The sequence below is a fragment of the Microcebus murinus genome, chromosome 6 (genome assembly GCF_040939455.1).
Source record: "Microcebus murinus isolate Inina chromosome 6, M.murinus_Inina_mat1.0, whole genome shotgun sequence".
NCBI lineage: Eukaryota > Metazoa > Chordata > Mammalia > Primates > Cheirogaleidae > Microcebus > Microcebus murinus.
In genome coordinates, this window is record NC_134109.1 from 94974615 (window position 1) to 94992603 (window position 17989).

General features: G+C 49.7%; 1 protein-coding gene and 1 long non-coding RNA gene across 2 annotated transcripts in view; one reads left to right on the forward strand and one right to left on the reverse strand.

Moving 5' to 3' along the window:
• LIPC (lipase C, hepatic type) overlaps nt 1–17989 on the forward strand; it is a 155515-nt gene that overhangs the window by 36204 nt on the left and 101322 nt on the right. The gene's annotated exons all lie outside the window — the stretch shown is intronic.
• On the reverse strand, nt 8628–16475 carry LOC142871514 (uncharacterized). The gene is made up of 3 exons (XR_012919784.1): nt 16039–16475; nt 13940–14508; nt 8628–9292 (listed from the first exon to the last, which is right to left on the reverse strand). It is a non-coding gene; the product is annotated as an uncharacterized LOC142871514 (long non-coding RNA).

Here is a 17989-nt window from a genome sequence, read left to right on the forward strand (position 1 = left end):
GGGCCAGAGCTGAGACTCCTGAGGAACTTGTTTGAGGAGCAATAGGTGGTCCCCTCTTGAATACTTCTGGTCTTTTGTGTTGCTGGGTATGGGGTGGAAACTGAGGCAGGAGCTAAATCGCTTGGGTCACAAATTTGAGAGTGCACCAGAATCCCCTGAAGGGTTTTTAGAGCATAGATTGCTGGCCCCGCTCCGGAGTTCCTGATCCAGCAGGCCTAGGGTAGGGCCCAGGGAGTCGCAGCTCTACTGACGTCCCAGGTGATGCTAATTCTGATGCTGGGCCCGGGTCCCGCCTGAAGAACAGCCTCAGACCAAGAATGGGAAGTATTAGGGGCCGGTCATAGGAGAGATGACACGGCTGGCAGTCTTTGGCACTCTGGGAAAAGAATAGCACTGAATAAAAGGGAACGTTATTAAGTTTCACTGGACAATGGAATTTAAATCCTTTTTTACGAAATCTTCAGTTAAAGGTTAATTTCCATCAGTAAACTATAAATTTGGATCTATGTATTTTGGAGCTGCATCGAAGTGCTAAGTGGGCCTGGGACCGCCCAAGCTATCCAATGGTGGTCTGCTATACCTGGGTTACTAGCAAGGTCAAGGTACTGAATAGGTCACGATTCTGCCACTGGGATGTTTTGATAACTTCATGGAGTTGAAGTTGTAAGAAGATTCCCAGTGTTGATAACGGAACCCACTGTGCTAGTTCACACCTAAGTGATTTTTCCCTGCAGCAGTCAGGGGCTGCAGGTGACACTGGGCCCAGGGCAATAAATAATGGGGCACAGTCTAAAGACTCTGGACCTTCCATGACAAACACCAGAAGGTCTTTGGAGGCAGATGACAACTTTTTTTTTTTTTTTTTTTTTTTTTTTTTTTGCACTAGTGGCCTCCTCACATTGCAAGCCATGATGAGGCTGCATTTCCCCCAGGAAATGTGCTGGAGAGAACGGTTGTGCATGGAAGCCAGGCTGCCCCCAAACCTCCCATTCAGAGTCCAGTGGACGGGGCAAACTGTCAATTGAGATTCATCACTTGGAGGCAGGTGTCCCCAGAGCAATCAAAGGCTTTGACTCTCACAGGTTTGGGTGGCTGTTATTGAGACCCAGGCCCAGGGTGACAGGCAGTGCTGTAGGGACGGAGGAAAGTCAACATATTTAGGGATTGGGTCACAAGGACAGAAATCCAACTCAAATTAACTTGAGGGGGATGTGCTTACTCATAAAGGGGTGTCCAAAATATAAGCTTCAGGGACAGCTGGGTCTATGATGCTAAGAAAGTCACCATGTCTCTCCCTGCTCCCTCCCTCCATGATGGCACTTGAGAGTCCCAGCCTCCCTTGGTCCTTGGAACTCAAAATTCCAGAGAAACCATACCTTACCACATACCTCTAGCAAAGGTTCCAGAAGAGACTCTGGCCAGGTGCCCACCCCCGAAGAGTTGAATGCAGGCAGGGGGACGGGCCTCTGGTTGGCCTGGCTTGGGAAGCACGCCCACCCCTTGGGTAGGATGGGCTTTACCCCAGCCAGGCTGAGCAGGAGCCCTGTGGGAGGGGTGCTCGCTCGGAGGAGGGGGTGGCAGTGAGGCCATGGGGGGCTGCGTGAAGGCATGAAGATGAGGGCTAACAGGGCGACTTCCCTGGCCCTGCGCACATGGCCCTGGCTCTGCACGAGGGCTCCTGCTCAAAGAGGTGCCCTTGTGGGTCATCCACCTGTGCAGAGCTGGCCTCGTGAGAACGGGGCACATCCTGGATGGCTTAACAAACTCTGCCGTGTGTAGGGCAAGGGGAGTTTCAACTCCTTCTATAACACATAGGACACCCAGTGCAACTCACAAGTAGTGTTCCTCCCAGAGGAAGCAGATGGGCGAAATAAATCAAATCGGCATTTTTATTGTCTTCCTTGGATGTCTAGGGGCCTATTTTCAAGGCGGTGTGTGTTAAATACTCATTTCAGCAATGCTTTAGTCTATTCCACAGTGATTCTCAAATTGTGGTCCCCAGACCAGCGATGCCAGCATCACCTGGGAACTTGTTTGAAATGCAGAGATTCTCCATCCTACTCTGATTCTGACCTGCTGAATGAGAAACTCTGGGTTCCTGGGATAAAACGCCCAGCAATCTGCGTTTTTAACAAGCCCGCAGGGTGATTCTGATGCACGCACCAAAGTTTGAGAACCGCTGATCTACACATGTGTTTGATCTAATTCACCAAGTTCAAAGGGACCACCAACTACAAAAGCTTAAGGCCTATGTTCCAGGTTTATTGAGAAAATCTGAATTTAGAGAAGTATAAAGGGGAAACAGTTTTAGATCTCCCCCATCCCTGCCTTCAGCCGTTGACTACCCAGTCCTATGTTTCTACCCTTTTTTAGCATCCTGGGAAGGTTGCTTTAACTTTTGGTCAGTTCCATTATTAAAAGTGTTTTTATTTTATTCTATCCTAGAGCCTCACTGTCACATCGGATCTGGTATCTTGCCTTCTAGTTCACGAGCTAGGTTCAGGGAGGGGTGGGGTTTGGAGGGAGGAGGGACAGGATAGCTCTACTCCCTCACTCCTCTTCCCACTTGGGCGCCGGGAGGCGGGGTGAAGTGGGAGAGCAGGGGGACGCCTGCTTCTGGGATTGCCACCCCCTGTTTGAGGGCCTAACCCCTCAGTTTGGGAGCTGGTCATGAGGGTGCAGGTGGGGGACACAAAGCTCCTCACCCCTTGTGGATTGTCTGGTCTCACTCTGGTCCACTCTGGTCCCATCTGAGTCTGGTGGCTTTGGCCTGTGAAGATGGTGTCTGTGGTTTCCTGAGGGCCCTGTCCGTGTGACCCCAGCCCATTTGTCATCAAGAAGGACAGCTGGGGCATCTCCAGGGGCCCGTGCCCCTCCCACTCTGTCCTCTCTTACAGAGCCTCAGAAGCTAGTTGGGGGGTCTTCTTCCCTGCCCTCTGAGGGCCCAACGGGTTTGGGGGATCCCACCCCCTCAGGCACACACCCCACAGTACCTTCTCCCCCTCAACTGAGCCTCCTGTCTCCGGATGCCTGAAGCAGGCACGGCCCCCATTCACACAGAGCCCCGAACTCTTGTGGATCCGGATCAAACTCTCCCCAAAACTCCACCGCCGTATCCCCAGCACCAGGTGGGACCAAGAGCTGCAACATCTCAGCATCCAGCCTGGAACCATATGCCCCTCCCCCTGCATTCTTGATAAGTGATCCTGACAGATCCCCCGAACTTGACCTCAAGAGGAGACAACAAACAGTGGGAGGGACAGAACTGAATTATTCTCCCAGTAATTCCTACTCTCCCTTCCCCCACCTGTCTATGTACGTGGGCAGGGGAGAGTGGTGTTGGCAAGAGGGCCTGCTTCTGTGGCAGCCCTGGAGCTGGGGCCACCTGGCCCTAATGGCTGGCCACTCTTATTCGAGAATGTGGGTTCCTTAGCACCTGGTGTTTTCAGCGGGAGTTTCTGGAACCAGTCAGTCCTGTTCGCTGCCCTCTCACACTTGCTGTTTGCAATATGTTTCACATACGTTACTCAGTTGACCCCACAATGATCCTGTGAGGCATTTAACCCACAAGGAAATAGATAGGCTCAGAGAGATTAAGTGGCAAGCCCAAGGTCACACGGCCTAGTGGTAATAGTGGGATGGGAACCCAGCCCAGTGACTCCGGAGCACCTGTCCTCTCCCTGCTGTTTTGCTGCAGATGCCTTAGCCGCTCTTGTCTTCCAGCTCTGGCTAGGTGAACTTGAAGAGAGCAGCCAGAGAAATAGCTTGTGCCCAAGGCCACCGAGCAGCTGACAGGCATGGGATTTCCTTAGAGAATACACCACGTGGTTCACGTCAGTCACGCCTAGAGGACGCCACAAGGACGCCACCCTTGTCTTCCCAGGCCAAGGGCACAAGCTCCCAGGGAACCCCGAGTTTGCCAGTCCCTTCCCGAAGTGGGCAGAGGGGTGAGGATACAAGTCGGTACTTCCCAAGCAGAAAGCTGGGGTTTGGGGCTGCCGGGACTGTCCAGACCTTGTTGTCAAACTCCACGGAGCACCCAGCCCAGGTCAGATGGGGTCAGGGAGCCATCTGTGCCTCCTGGATGCCTCTGTTTGAATGACTCAGTTCTGCATGTGGTGGGTGGTCACGGTTACACTCTGACATAGTGGCCAGGGTGCATGGCAATTTTCTACTCAACAGATGGGACTGGACATCCTGCCACTCACAAGAGGCTTCTTTCTTCAAGTTTAAGACTTCTGATGAGCACGAGAACTTCCCATGCCCTTGTCCTGCGCAAAACGTCCCCCCCGGGGCCGGGGCCCAGTGAGATGCGTCACCCACGTGGGCTGGGATCACATTTCCCCCTGCTGAAGATCAAAGCCCTCACCCTTCACAAAGCCAATTGTTAGATTCTCAAGAATTTCTCTAGCTGATTTTTAAACAAGGCCATTATTCTTTAAATTAAATTATAAAACTGGCCAGGCACAGTGGCTTACATCTGTAATCCCAGCATTTTGGGAGGCTGAGGTGGAAGGATTGCTTGAGACTAGTAGCTTGAGACCAGCCTGGGCAACATAGGAGACTCCCTCTCTACAGAAAAATTTTTTTAAATTAGCTGGGCATGGTAGCATGCACCTGTAGTCCCAGCTACTTGGGAGGCTGAGGCAGGAGGATCCCTTGAGCCCAGGAGTTTGAGGTTACAGTGAGCTAGATCATGCCACTGCACTCCAGCCTGGGCAATAGAGCAAGACACCATCTCCAAAGAAATAATTAAATTTTAAAAAATAGAATGAATTATAAAACTCATAATCCAATCAATTACATTTAAAATGACGGTAATAAATACTCAAAATTCCACAGTCCCTAATTATTTTACTACATTTTACTGCTATCTCTGTCCCTAAGGTTGTTTACATTTGCTCTCCTGTACACTACATAATGATCTGCCAAAGTGAATCTCTTCTCAACTCTGTGTTCAGTAACGTCACACTGGGAGCTTAATAGCAGCTGTGATGGTTGTGTTTACACATGGAAATTGGCAAACACTACAAATCAGGGTTTGATTTATTGTTTTGTTGACTGTGTAAAGCAAGGGTCAGCAAACTTTTTCTAAAATGAGCCAGGCAGCGAATACTTTTCCCTTTGTAGGCCGTAAGGTCTCTGTTGCAACTGCTCGACTCTGCTGTCGTAGCACAAAAGCAGCCACAGACAATAGACAAACAAATGGCCATGGCTGTGTTCCAGTAAAACTTTGTTGACGAAAACAGGTGGTGGGCAGGATTTGTCAGGAAAATTGCTGGCCACGGTCTAGATTCAAGAAAGTCATAGAAAAAAAAAAAACAACAATATTACTAATGAAGATAAAACTGTGTTGTGTCTGTAGTTGCTCCGATCATGAATAGCACAAAATAATATTGAGAAAATATTCTCCCCGTATTCAAAAACAGCGATCTCATTCAGCAAAGAAGTAGCTCATGTCATTGTTTTCTTTTCTTTTCTGTTTTTTGTTTGTTTGTTTGTTTGTTTTTTGAGATGGGGTCTCACTGTGTCGCCCAGGCTGGCGTGCAGGTGGTATGATCGTAGCTCACTGCAACCTTGAACTCCTAGGCTCAAGCGATCCTCCCACCTGAGCCTGCCAAAGCCTGCTGGGATTGCAGGCGTGAGCCAGCACACCTGTGTCCTCAAGTCATTGTTGAATGATTCAAGTTCCTATATATGTCTTCGTTGTGTCACTTTTGTCTTACTCAGCGTAAATAAACATATCCACCAACATCCGTAGCAGAACTACACTGGTTTGTCATTTTCCACCACAGGTTGGCTAGTGAGACAAGAGTTCAGCAAAAATCAACGAAAGCATTCTGGGAAAATAAGTTGGCTATTTGGAGTTCACGATAAAGAATATTGTGTATGTTACTATGATTTATAAACTGCATAATACTCATCCTTGATAGCAATAAAATGCATAATAAATATATGTATGTATGTATGTGGATATATATGCATACATTTTTTTTTCCAGAGAGCCATTTGTTAAATATCTACCATCACACCACTGCCAGAGGAGCAGCTATATCAAAAGCACCCTAACAGCTCAAAGCAGCACACATTAAAGACCAGAGCTCAGGGAAGGGAAGGGAAGGGAGTCAGGGATGATGGGCAATCAGGAAAACCCTCCAGGTGGCCTTGGAAGGTACCATGGAGGACACAGGTCCATAAATAATGGGTGGAGAGTGGCTGCCTTTCGGGCAGGTACCCAGCACGAATGCAGGAGCAGAGGCTGGAACTCCCGGGCTTGTTCAGAGATACCAAGACAAGAGAGGGGAAGCAGAGGGAGGTGAAAACTGGGGCCAGACGTAGTTCATGGCATGGAAACGTGCTATGAGGTTGAGCCCCGCAAGAAAAGCATGTTCCAAAATGTGTGCATTTGTGTTAAGGAGAAAACCACATTTGAAGAAAATACACTTCCGTGTAAATAGCTCTGGGTGATGGGATTATAGCTGGTTTTGTTTCCAGGCTTCTTGACAGTTTTCTGTACCTTCCTACTGTTCTGAAGGGGTGTGTGTTGCTTTGATAATCATGGGGGGGAATAAGCTTCTCCAGGGCGGAAAGCAGGGCGGAATAAGCAGGGCGGAAACCACTGAGCCAAAGCTGAAGCCAAGGCCAAGGACAGAGCACATCTAGCCTGACTGGGTCCCGAGGCCCCTGGAGGGAGGATCCGAGGAGGGGTGGGGTAGAGACTAGGGGTGACCCCCACTTCTGGGAGGATTGCAGGAGAGCATGGGTAGCCACTGCAGAGGACCCTTCCACCTGTGGGCCTGAAGTAGCCGTGTCCGTGCAGGAGATCTGTCCCCTGCCCCATAGCCTACCCCTTAGGTGGATGTCTGCTCTCCCTGTTCTCCCTTGAGACTAGTTTTCGAAGCTTTCCTCCTCCACATTCACAAAAGCAAAACAAATCGGGAAAGACAGAGAGGTTCTTTTAGGGCTTTTTAGGTCTAAACAGTGGATCATTTTGTGATCGGTCATCTTCGTTGTTATTTATCTTTAGGTCCCCCAAATCAGCCAGGTAATCCCATTTGCTAATCAACGGGCTAGTAACAATGGCTTGGTTATTTCCTCCATAATAACAATGGCTTGGATATTTCCTCCATAATAACAATGGCTTGGTTATTTCCTCCATATAAACTTGGCCAAACTGGATATAACATAAGGATTTCCATCTCGCATGTAAACACCTATTCGCCACTGTGATTCATTTGATTCCTCTTTCTCTCCATCCTGGGTCCATGTCTCCATCCTGCCACTGATGCTGGCTCTTCGGGCACTTTCTGAATGGCTTTCTGGTATAGGCCATGTGGTTGATTTCAAATAATATGCTCCTAGAGTGCGCGGGGACATTCTGGTTTATGCTTTTCCTGGTCAGGAGTATATGCAGCTAGAGGATTAAGAAATACATTTTCATGAGCTAGGTAATAAAAATTAAATGGCAGAAGTCCTTGCTGTCCCCAGTAGTTGGAGAGTTTTAAAAATAAATACGTGAGCACCTGTTTCCATTTTTTACTACTGCAGAGGCAGGGAAATTGCTGGAGAGAAAAAAAATGCGCGCCCATATATTCTGTGCTGTGCCTCTTGGAAGAAGAATAAAATTCTAAATGGGGTCACCAGGAAGTGCTTACTAAATGTGAAGTTCACAAACTGACCTTTGAAGTTCGGAATTGGACTTCCCTCCGAGCAAGGTTGGTGGCGTGTGCTATTGTTAGACCCACAGCTGAGCCTCCCCACCACGTCCCTCCACTTCCCCTCCACCTCGTGCAGTTAAAGCAGAGCCCAGGAAGATTTTTTTCTTAATGGGGTTGTTCTTTATATTGGTGGACATGTTGTTGTTATAATTAACAGCAAAGACATTATCCTCATCCCTGGATTTTCCCTCCAAGTCAAAATGTCTATAGCCTGGCATGGTGGCTCATGTCTATAATCTCTTAGCATTTTGAGAGGCTGAAGCAGGAGGATCACTTGAGGCCAGGAGTTCAAGACCAGCCTGAGACACACAGTGAGACCCTGTCTCTATAAAAAACAGAAAAATTATCTGGGCTTGGTGGTGCGCACCTGTAGTCCCAGCTACTCGGGAGGCTGAGGCAGGAGATCTCTTGAGGCCAGGATTTGGAGGTTGCAAGGAGCTATGATGACGCCCCTGCACTCCAGCCTGGAAAAACAAACAATCAAACAAACAAGAAAAAAAAAAAATCTAAGACAACATCATCCAAGGAATTAGCCTCATTTGAGTCTCCCCTAGCTCTCAGCCTACTGTCTCGGGGCTTTCAGCTTTGAGGCCAGCTTTCCACAAGAGCCGAATCACAGTCTGTGGTCCCTTTCCCCGTGAGAAAACTCAGAGATCAAAAAGAACTGCCTGTTTTCCAGCTCTCCCCAGCAGAATCTGGTCACCCTTCTATCCCCCAGATAACACATCGGGTAGCAGTCCCTGTCCCTGTGCCACTCCTGTCCCTTGTCCTGGATCCCAGTTTCCCAGTGGAGAAGAAAAAAAGAGGTTACAGCGCCTTCCACAAAGGGTCCCCTGCCACTGTCTCTCTGGTCTTTAGGAGATGGTTAAGTTGTGCATTAGGTCAACCCCAAAACCTGCCATCAATCACACCACAGATGTCCTTATGTCCATGGCTTTATTATTTTTCTCATGAATATTTAAGAGGAAAAGCAATAGGTCACAGGATGCTGAGAAGGCTATAACTTTCCGCTTGACTGTGGGTGCAATACTGACAGGGGCAGACGGTGGCCACGCTTCATATTTTTAGGTGAGGTATGTACTTTCTAGTTCTGCTGGGACGCAAACAGCTTTCAAATTACTGAAAGCCAACAGTTCGGTGGACATTCTTCGGTGGACATTCTTCGGTGGACATTCTTCGGTGGACATTCTTCGGTGGGGCTGGCGGCTCTCGGCAAAGGAAGACTGCTGGGAAGTCTAGCCAAGGCCCAGTGACAAACCTTCCACTTCTCCCAGCAAGCGGGAAGTGACACAAAAAGTGTCTTCTTAGAGGCCTTACTGTGGAGTGTTGTCATTAAGGGAGCAAATATTCACTGGTGAGGTTCTGTGTTAGTCCTTTGCTAAGCTTGAGTGGAACAATATTTTGGAGAACTGGCTTCGTTATTTTATTTATTTATCTATTTAATTTTTTTTTTAGTTCCCTGTCAAAGAATTCACAACAAATACCTACATCAAATCTAAAGCTAAAAGCACATGACCAGGCCTAGGCCAGGTTTTCAGGAAAGCAGCAGCGTCTGGAGGAAGTCGCACCCACTTCTGAAAACAGGGAAAATAAACAAGATGAGAGAGTCCAGCAGCAAACAGGTGCTCTGTGTTCTCTGGAGTCACATTAAGTAGCTTTTTACATTCCCGAGGAAGCAAACACTCCCCCCAGTCGGGGCTGGCTCGCACTGAGGTAGCAGACCAGCCCTGTGCTCTCTGCACTGTGTTCTGGTCGCTTCCCCAGCTGTCGCAGGAAGGAATCCACGCCCCTCCCCAAGGACCCTGAACTAGAACAGATGCCAGCCGCACTCGCCCTGGGGAAGGGCGGAGGCTCTTGGGGCTTCGCAGCCCCTGTGCAAGCAGCCCGGCTTCCTCCCTGGCACGCGGCCCTGGGTAGGGCCATCGGGCTCCTCTGATATCAGAGCGACAGCCAGATGGCAGGTGTGGCTGGCTCACACCTCACGAGAACCGGCCTCTCCCTTTTTCCTAAGAAGGGAAAACAACGCATCCTGGAGGCTCCGGGTGAGCCTCAGGGGCGAGGCTGGGTGGGTCCCCGTCCTGGTCCCCAGCCTTCGAGGGGTGTCTGCGCACCCCTGCAGGCCCCTGCCCTGGGAGTCCTTCCAGCCCCTCAGGAGCACCACCGAGCCCCCTCCAGAGCACCCCAAACCCTGCCAACAGCCCAGCTCTGCCTTTAAGGGTGTGAGAAACAAAGTTCTGAAATAGAGTGCTGGCTTTTTCCTGGAGTTCTAACTCCGTGTGCGAAGCAGTGAGGTGGCGGCTCTGGGGAACTCAGGAAGCGGAGAACAGCTCACGGGAAAGGAGGGGCCGGGGCTGAGCTCAGGGTGACTTGGGGTGTGAGTGTGGAAAAAGGAACAGGGCAGGCCGGGTGGGAGGCAGCAGGGGAGAGCAGTCACGGCGGGGTCTTGGGCCAGGGACGGCCCCCTGGAGGGGGGTTGACAGTTCGGAGTCTGGCAACAGGCAGAGGATAGGAGCTGGGGAAGGAGGGCAGCTTTGGAGAGGCAGGAGTGAGAGTGGCGGGGCGGGAGGCCCAGCGCTCAGGGCCAGGCCTCTCTGGCCCTCGGTTTTCCCATCTGCAGGAGCACAGCGGGCCAGACCGGTGCTTCTCTGAAAGAGACACGCCAAAGCTTTTGAGCAAAGAAGTGAGCAGAGCATGACTTAAGGGGGCCGTGCTCAGGTCAGTCCACAGGCTGGCTGCAGGGGAAGAAAGGCAGGAAGGCCAGTTCACAGACATGCAGGAGCCCAGAAGTCGGTGACGAGGGCGAGTCGCAGGTGCAGAGCTCGAGGTCGTCACTGCTACAAGGGAGAGGTCGAGGCAAGACACGAGGACACCTCCAAGGAGCCACTAACAGCACTTGGAGACTGGCTGGAATAGTAACAATACTAAAAGCCAGTGTCCCTGCTGCAGTAATTGTCATCGTCACCCCCACTTTACAGATCAGGGAATGGAAACCTAAGAGGCGAAGTGTAATAACCTGCCCATGGTCACAGAGCGGGCAGCCCCCAGAGCCGGGATTTGAACACGAACCGTCTCAGTGCAAAGCCTGTGTTCTTAACCCCCACGCAAGGCCGCCTCCGCCCTGTGTGCAGAACGAACAAGCAACACTCTCACCGCGTGGCCTTCTTGGGCTGCCCCCTTCTCTCCATGGTACACATTCCCTTCGAATTTCAGCCCCTCCTCAAAGCTTGCACACCCTGCTCTGTCCACCAATCCACGCCTGCCTCCTCCTGCCCTGCCCGCAGCCCAGGCCTGCTCCCAAAGTCCCGTCTCCGGCACGCCTGGCAGGCTGCACCACTTCCTCCAAGCCACGTGCCGAACACTGTATCCCTCCGTTCCCACGTTGGACCGGCCTTCGTCTTTGCTTCTATCATCTCTTTTCCCACTGCTTGCATGCGCCATGCTGTATTATATGGTTTTCGCCTGCTTGTTCCCATTTCCACTTTCCCTGTAGGATTGGGAATATTTTGAAGGTAGAAAGAGGCTGGGCCTTAGTCCTGTCTGTGCACAGGGTATGGCAGATAGTGGGTACTAGAGAAATGATGATGAACGAATTGCTGTGATTAACTGATTGGATTGAATGAATGAACATCTGGGTCCAAAAGAGGGGTCCTTGAGGCTCCAAACCCATCCTGTGCCACTAACCAGGATCCCATTTAGTGTTTATCATAAAGGCTTTCTGTGCCTTCTTGAAGAGTTGGTTTCACGGGTCCACTGTCTGCCTTGCCCTTAACCCATCCTATTGGCTTAGACACTCACCCTTACACACACACACACACACACACACACACACACACACACACACGATTCTTCTCTGACTGGACTCTGCACCAAAGACAAAGAAATAAGAACCAAAGAACCCTGCTCTGTTCCACTTAGACAAATTCCTTCTCAGCACAAGAGGACTGCCCGCTGGCTGGGCAGGGGATGGGCTAGCTGAACCCAAGGCAGCACCTTAGCAGTCCGCTGGCTCAGAGGACCCTCCACGTCCTCTGCCCCTCCCTGGCAACCGTTAAGGACCCCCCCACCCCCCGCTGAGCTCCAACCTCTGCAGGCCTGGGCAGAGGGAGCAGGACCCTTTCCAAGACCAGCGAGGTCCTCGGCTGGCCCTGCCTGCAGAGACAGGTCAGCAGAGCTATTCCCGGTGCTCATTAGCCCTGGCACAGCTGTGTGTCCCTGCATTGCTAGGTGGCCCCCAGAGCACTGCAGACTCGTCCCTGCTTTTGAAGTCTTATAGGAGAAGCCAGGAAGTTAATTCCAATCTCTTCCCTCCCAGTGGGGACTGCCACCCTGGCTGTCAGAGAAGGCGGCAGCCTAGGGCCAGCTGCCCTCGAAAGGTGCGACTGCACCCCTTGGCCTGGCTGCTTTGTTATCCTCTGGGGACCACTGAAGTGGGAGGGGACATGGTGTGGTTTTCACTCCAGGGTCCTGACAGCTACTAATGTGGAGCAAAGAATGCTGGCGGGGCCTGCGGCCTGGGTTCCAGGTTCAATGAGCTCTGCGACCTCAGGGAAAGGGACTTGGCCTCTCTGAACATCTGCATGAGTCTGTGACCGAGACCAAACCAAGTTTGGGAATGGGCTGAGCTCTTTCCCTCCCTCCCATGCTCTCCACCCTCTCTTGCTCTGCTGCCTCCGGAATTCGACAGCCCAGGCTGGCTCCGACTTCCTGCCCCCTGCTCTCCTTCAAGCTACCACACCCCACTCTCGTGCCCCCAAGTCCTCTATCCCGCTTGAGCCCCTGAACCAACCTGGGTCAGCCCTGCCCCTCCTGTCACCAGGAAAGAGAGAGAAAAAGAACCATCAGTCTCCTCCTGTCTGTCCTGAGACTGAGCACGTGTTCATCTCCTCCTTTCCCATCTCCCCAGCCCCTCCTGTCCCCTCCCTCGGGGACCCGGGCGCTGGGCACTGACCACCCTGTCAATTTCCCGTCACTCCCGCAGGGCCCCGCAACTGTTCTGCTCATCTGAGGAGGAAACAAAAAAAAAATCCAGGGAAGGTACTCGCATCTTTAAATATTGGATTTCCCAGTACATCTAGCTTGACTCTCAAGGATGAGGTCAAGACAAATAAAATCATTTAAAATTGCCTGATATTAAACATTTCTGACCTAAAAAGTAAAAAGCCTTTTAAGTGATAGTTACATTGATACAAGAGGCACAATGACAGGTTTCAAAGATGAAAGTAATGGATCAGAAAATAGAACAGTAGAGAAAACACAGATGAAAGGCAAATAACCCTATTTGAAAATCCAAAGCTTTCAGTTTTTTTTTTTTTTGAAGAAAAAAATTGCCAAAAGCACTGTTCTGTGTTAAAAAAAAAAAAAAAAAAAGAATCATGATGAAAGGAGCACACGCTTGCTAGCTTCCTATGCCCCTATAGGCTTGTCCCTTTCTGTCTTTAAGTGCTGTGGGGGTTTTGTGACTTTATTAGCTCAGGTTTCCTAGGCTGGTGCTCCCAGAGCCTGGCCTATGTCCTCCTAGCAGCAGTGCCAGTAATGCAGGTGCCATGGACACCTGTGGGGAGGCAGTGTCACCTGGGTGATTAAAGGATGCTCCAAAGAGCCTAACTCCCCATCCACATGGGCAACCCAAAGACCAGCTTGCTTCCCCACACAACTAGAGCTCAACAGAGCTTTTCATGAAAACAACACATCATAACAAATACTTAACTAGTACAAATAAAGCATTTGACTCAGAGCAAGATTTAAAGACACCTGAGCATATTAAACATCAGAACCACGCTGCACTTCAGTTGATATTTATCACAGTCCTTGAGTTCTCTCAAACCTGGGTAGAATGCGCCTTCAACTTTCCTGGCATCGGTCCTTCCCAGGCTTCTTGCTTTTCTAGAACTTTCAGTGGCTCTACCATGCAACAAGACACATAGGGCTTTCCGTCTACTTTACCTTTAAAGTCCAAATAAAAGACTATTACTATGCCTGGTTTGCCATAGAGGAAAAAATCTCTATCACTGCACGCTTTCACTGCCCTGGCGTGGAGGGTTTCTGTGTTTTCCTCCTACCAGAGGAAGAAGATTCTCTGTCACGTGTACCCTACTTTTCCAGTGTCACACCTCATTTTCCAATCAAAAACAGTCATTTACCCCACTCGCCTGCCTCCTTCATCTCTGCTCTTTGCACTTTTGGAGCTGGGTATGTTTATAGACGGAAGGGTATTTACTCACAATGGGAACCTTGTATGCACCACAGTTTTCATATCTGGCTTCTGACACAGACTGTGTTCTTAAATAGTCCTGATGCAGACCGAAGATCTTTAAAAGTCATATTTACAGAGAATTCCATGAGATTCCACATGAACCATGGAAAAGGTTTTAAATGGGACATGAAAGTGACCAATTTTAAAAAAAAAGATTGTAGGAAATTACTGACATTTAGGACTCGGCTGGACAGAAAAGACAAAGATCAAATGTTTAACTCAGGGCAGAGGTGGGGCGTGGATTACAGATCGGAACCAGAATGGATGGAGTTCAAAGCGGACGCAGTAAGTTGCAGGGAGCAGGTGAAGCGCTTGGGTCAGGCATTCCTGGGCATAGAAGTCAGCTTGGCAGGCTCGGACAAGTCCTGGGGACAAGGAGCTGGGAAGACAGCCAGAGAGGGCAGTCCTCACCCATCACCCACTAAGAGCACCAAAGCTGTCTGTCCTCGGTCTTCTCTGCTCTCTGCAGTGTGTTGTCAAGCGAGGAATCAGTGCACATTAAACTGGAGAGAGTCACAGCTCCAATGTCCGTCGTTTCTAATTAACACAAGGCCAGAGGAGTCAGATCTTCCATTGGAGATCTGAAAATCCTCTGAAGTTTACCAAGCCCCATCTCCTGATGATTCAGTGCCAGTTCTAAAACAGGAAGACTTACTTCCAAAACCAACAGATGTTTGGGCTGTCATCATTATGCCTGTACTAAACTCATTTGTGATTCCACTGTCAAATCCTGTCTGTGTAATTTATTAGGAATCATTTATATAAGACTATTTGGAAAATCTTGCTAGTTGTGAGCTATCTATCTATCTATCCGTCTCAGTGATGTGTCTTTTACAGCAATGCCATGAGAAATTCTGCACCCTTCCACCTCATCAGCCTAAGAAGGTTCTGGAAATTCCCCACACTCTAAGGTGGCCTTTATCAGGTACATTAGTTTCATGAAAGGTAGATTAATGTTTTCTCTCTTGTGTACAATCCATTCTAGAAGTAGTTATAGGACCTTGGGAAAGCCACTTAGCTCTCTGGGCCTCAGTTTTCTCAGTTATAAAATTAAAGTGATCAATAGATGGCATGTCCTCTGTGGCTCATTTGTTCTAAGAATCTAGAGTTATTTTAAATATTTTTTTGGCTATCTTGACCAAACTAGCATCACAGGTGCGAAACAGGTTGCAAAGACTGAATTTCTCCTCTGCTTTATATCCATTAGGTCAGAGCCAACCACTGTATGTCTTGGTTTGGGTTACTTTTCCCTGAACACATGATGGTTTTGTCTGCATTGAAGGTCATCTTCTATTTTTCTGCCCATTCATGTGGCCCCATAAGACCTTCCATCATCTCAGTCAGCTGAGTATTTTACCTCCTAGAAAAAGAACACGAGTTCTTTTTCTCTATCATATGAAACTCTCATATGGTAGTCATTGCAATTATTAACTTTCACATACCTTATCCAGAAAATCATCCCAACTGCTGTGTATACCTTTATTCTAATTAAGAACTACTCCAGTTTTCAAAGCACTTTTTCAGATATCCACTGTCTTGCCCGACACCTCGCAATAACCCCATTTTTAATAAAGTAGTGTGTTTTATAACATCCCTACTCATGTATAATAGTTACAACAACATTTTTTTTTTCCTAGTGAACTTTGGCATAACATTTTGTCAACTTCTTTCTGATAGCTAAGTTTTCTTTTTCATTCACTGTATTTGTATCCTAATGTTTGCTGATCCCAGGAAATCAATCTGGTAGACCAATGAGGCACGAATCCGACTCATAGACAAAGATTTCAACTAAGAGCCGAAATGGACTTAAGTGATCACCTGTTCCGCCCACCCCTGACCATAGGATCTTGTTCACAGGGACCAAAAGAAGCCCCTGTCTCTCAGGGGCTTCTGGGCTTGAGGAGCAGAGCTTTGATTACAGGCTCCGTGTGTCTGTGCGCTCTGAGTCACTCCCGAGCTCTTCATGTCTGATCTGCCTCCTTGGTGGCTTGTCTTTGTCCCCTCACAGGAGCATTTTTTTTCCCCCTTTCTTCAAAGATGCCCTTTCCCCAAGATGGCAACACTCACTTTATTAATAAATCAGCTGCAGAGTTTGTGATCTGGACCAGGTCTTCTGAGAAGCAGCTCTCCTGGGCTTAGGCCAGGCTGTGAAAGAGCCTTCTGGTCTTCTTGCCTGGCTGTTTGCTCTGCAGCTTTTTCCTCCCTAATGAAGGCCTCTATCTTATCACAAAGGCCCACTCTAAGAGTAACTGAGTCATTGATGTGCTGTGTTGTGTTTTCCTTTGGTGCCTTCCAATCTGCCCAGACCTGCCCAGTGAGCAACCTGGGGTTTGCTCACTCTTGCACAGGGTTTCCCCCTCCAGGTCTCCTTCACAGGAAGTCCCAACTGCCGTGCAGAAAAACCACAGCTAAAGCTCGGTTGGCAAGACTGGGTGTCCATGGGGTGCTCCCACCAAGAGTCAGGGACGGCGCAGCGGTCGAGAACTTGGGCTCCGGGGTCAGCCAGAACTCCTTCTGATACAAAGACTGCTCTGAACGAGAACTGTACCTTCCTAAACTTCAGTTTCTGAGTCTGTAAAATAAGAATAGCAGGACCTACCTCCTAGAAAGGAAGAGAAGATTAATTGTAATCATGCATGTAAAATGCTCGGTACATAACAAGAGCCCAGTGAGCGTGTTACTACTGATTATTCTGCTCAGTGCTCGGGGACAGGCAACGCCGCTGATGTTACCCCAGATTACAGATGACGGCGCTGGGATCGAGAGGTCACGTGGCTCTACACTCTACACTGCACGCACATGAGCCGCAGAAAAGCCGGGACCGGAGCCCAGGGTTCTGCCACCTCCCAGATTCTTGCCCCTTCCACTGCCCCGGCAATGCCTCTCACAGCCAAGACCCGTGTCCTCAATGACAGTGGTTCCCAAAGTGGGTCCCCAAACCAGCAGAACCAACATCACCTGGACCTTCTTAGACAAGCTGGGGATCCCACCCCTGAACTAAGGAATCAGAAACTCGGAGGGTGGGGCCCAGCCAGCAATCTGGGTTTTAGCCAGACCTTCAGGGGATTCCGTTGCACACTCAAGTTTGAGAACCGCCACTCTGCGGGATAATAATCCGCCTTTTGATCTAACTCCACCACCCACTCTGGAGTTGGGAGGTCCAGAAATCTCGCTGTGATCCCTCAGATGAGTTAACCCTTCCAGCCCTGCAACATGGTCCGGGGATTTGTGGTTAATACATACTGACACCGTTTAACTGTGGCAGGGCTCCATCCCTGTCGGGTTAGGGGACCCGCAGCCTCAAAGTCACATGTGGCCCTCCAGATCCCCACGTGAGGCCCCTCAACCGAATCCAAACTTCACGGGCCAGATCCCTTTATTAAAAGCACTTGTTCTATAAAATTGGATTCAATCAAAAGGGGGCATTCAAGGATCCAGAAGGCCACATGTGGCCCCAAGGCCACAGGTTCCCCACCCCTGCGTCATTAGGATCATGTAGGGAACCTTTAAAATAACACAGAGGCCCACCCAGAACAGTTAATGTTCAGGTCACAGACAGTCGGGACCGACAGCCACAGAGCTACAGAACTGCCACTCCGACTCCACGGAGCTCTGTTGGGTGGGTAAGATTTCTACCGCAGTGAGCTCTGTGTGCCGCACAATCTGGTTCCGGCAAATCGGTTTTTCCCCTTCCTGTGAACCTGGTGCTGTCCTGGTCAGACTCCACGTCACGCCCACGGTGTGCACAGCTGCTAGGGTTGCGCGGAGGTGCTCACTCCACACGCCCCGGCGTCACTGCCCTGGCTTGTCCTGCTTGTCTGAAAAGGTAATGACAAGGTATGGGAAACATCAAACACCGACTCACCATAGTTCTTGCTTTTGTTCTAACAGCTCAGAAGGGCTTGAGGGAAAATAGTTTTATGAGCCTGTCGGAGTATTCAGAATCCTAAGCCCGCCCCTGGTCCGCCAGGGTCACAGCCATACGCAGAGCACTGACTACCAAGGAGGGGGCAGCCTT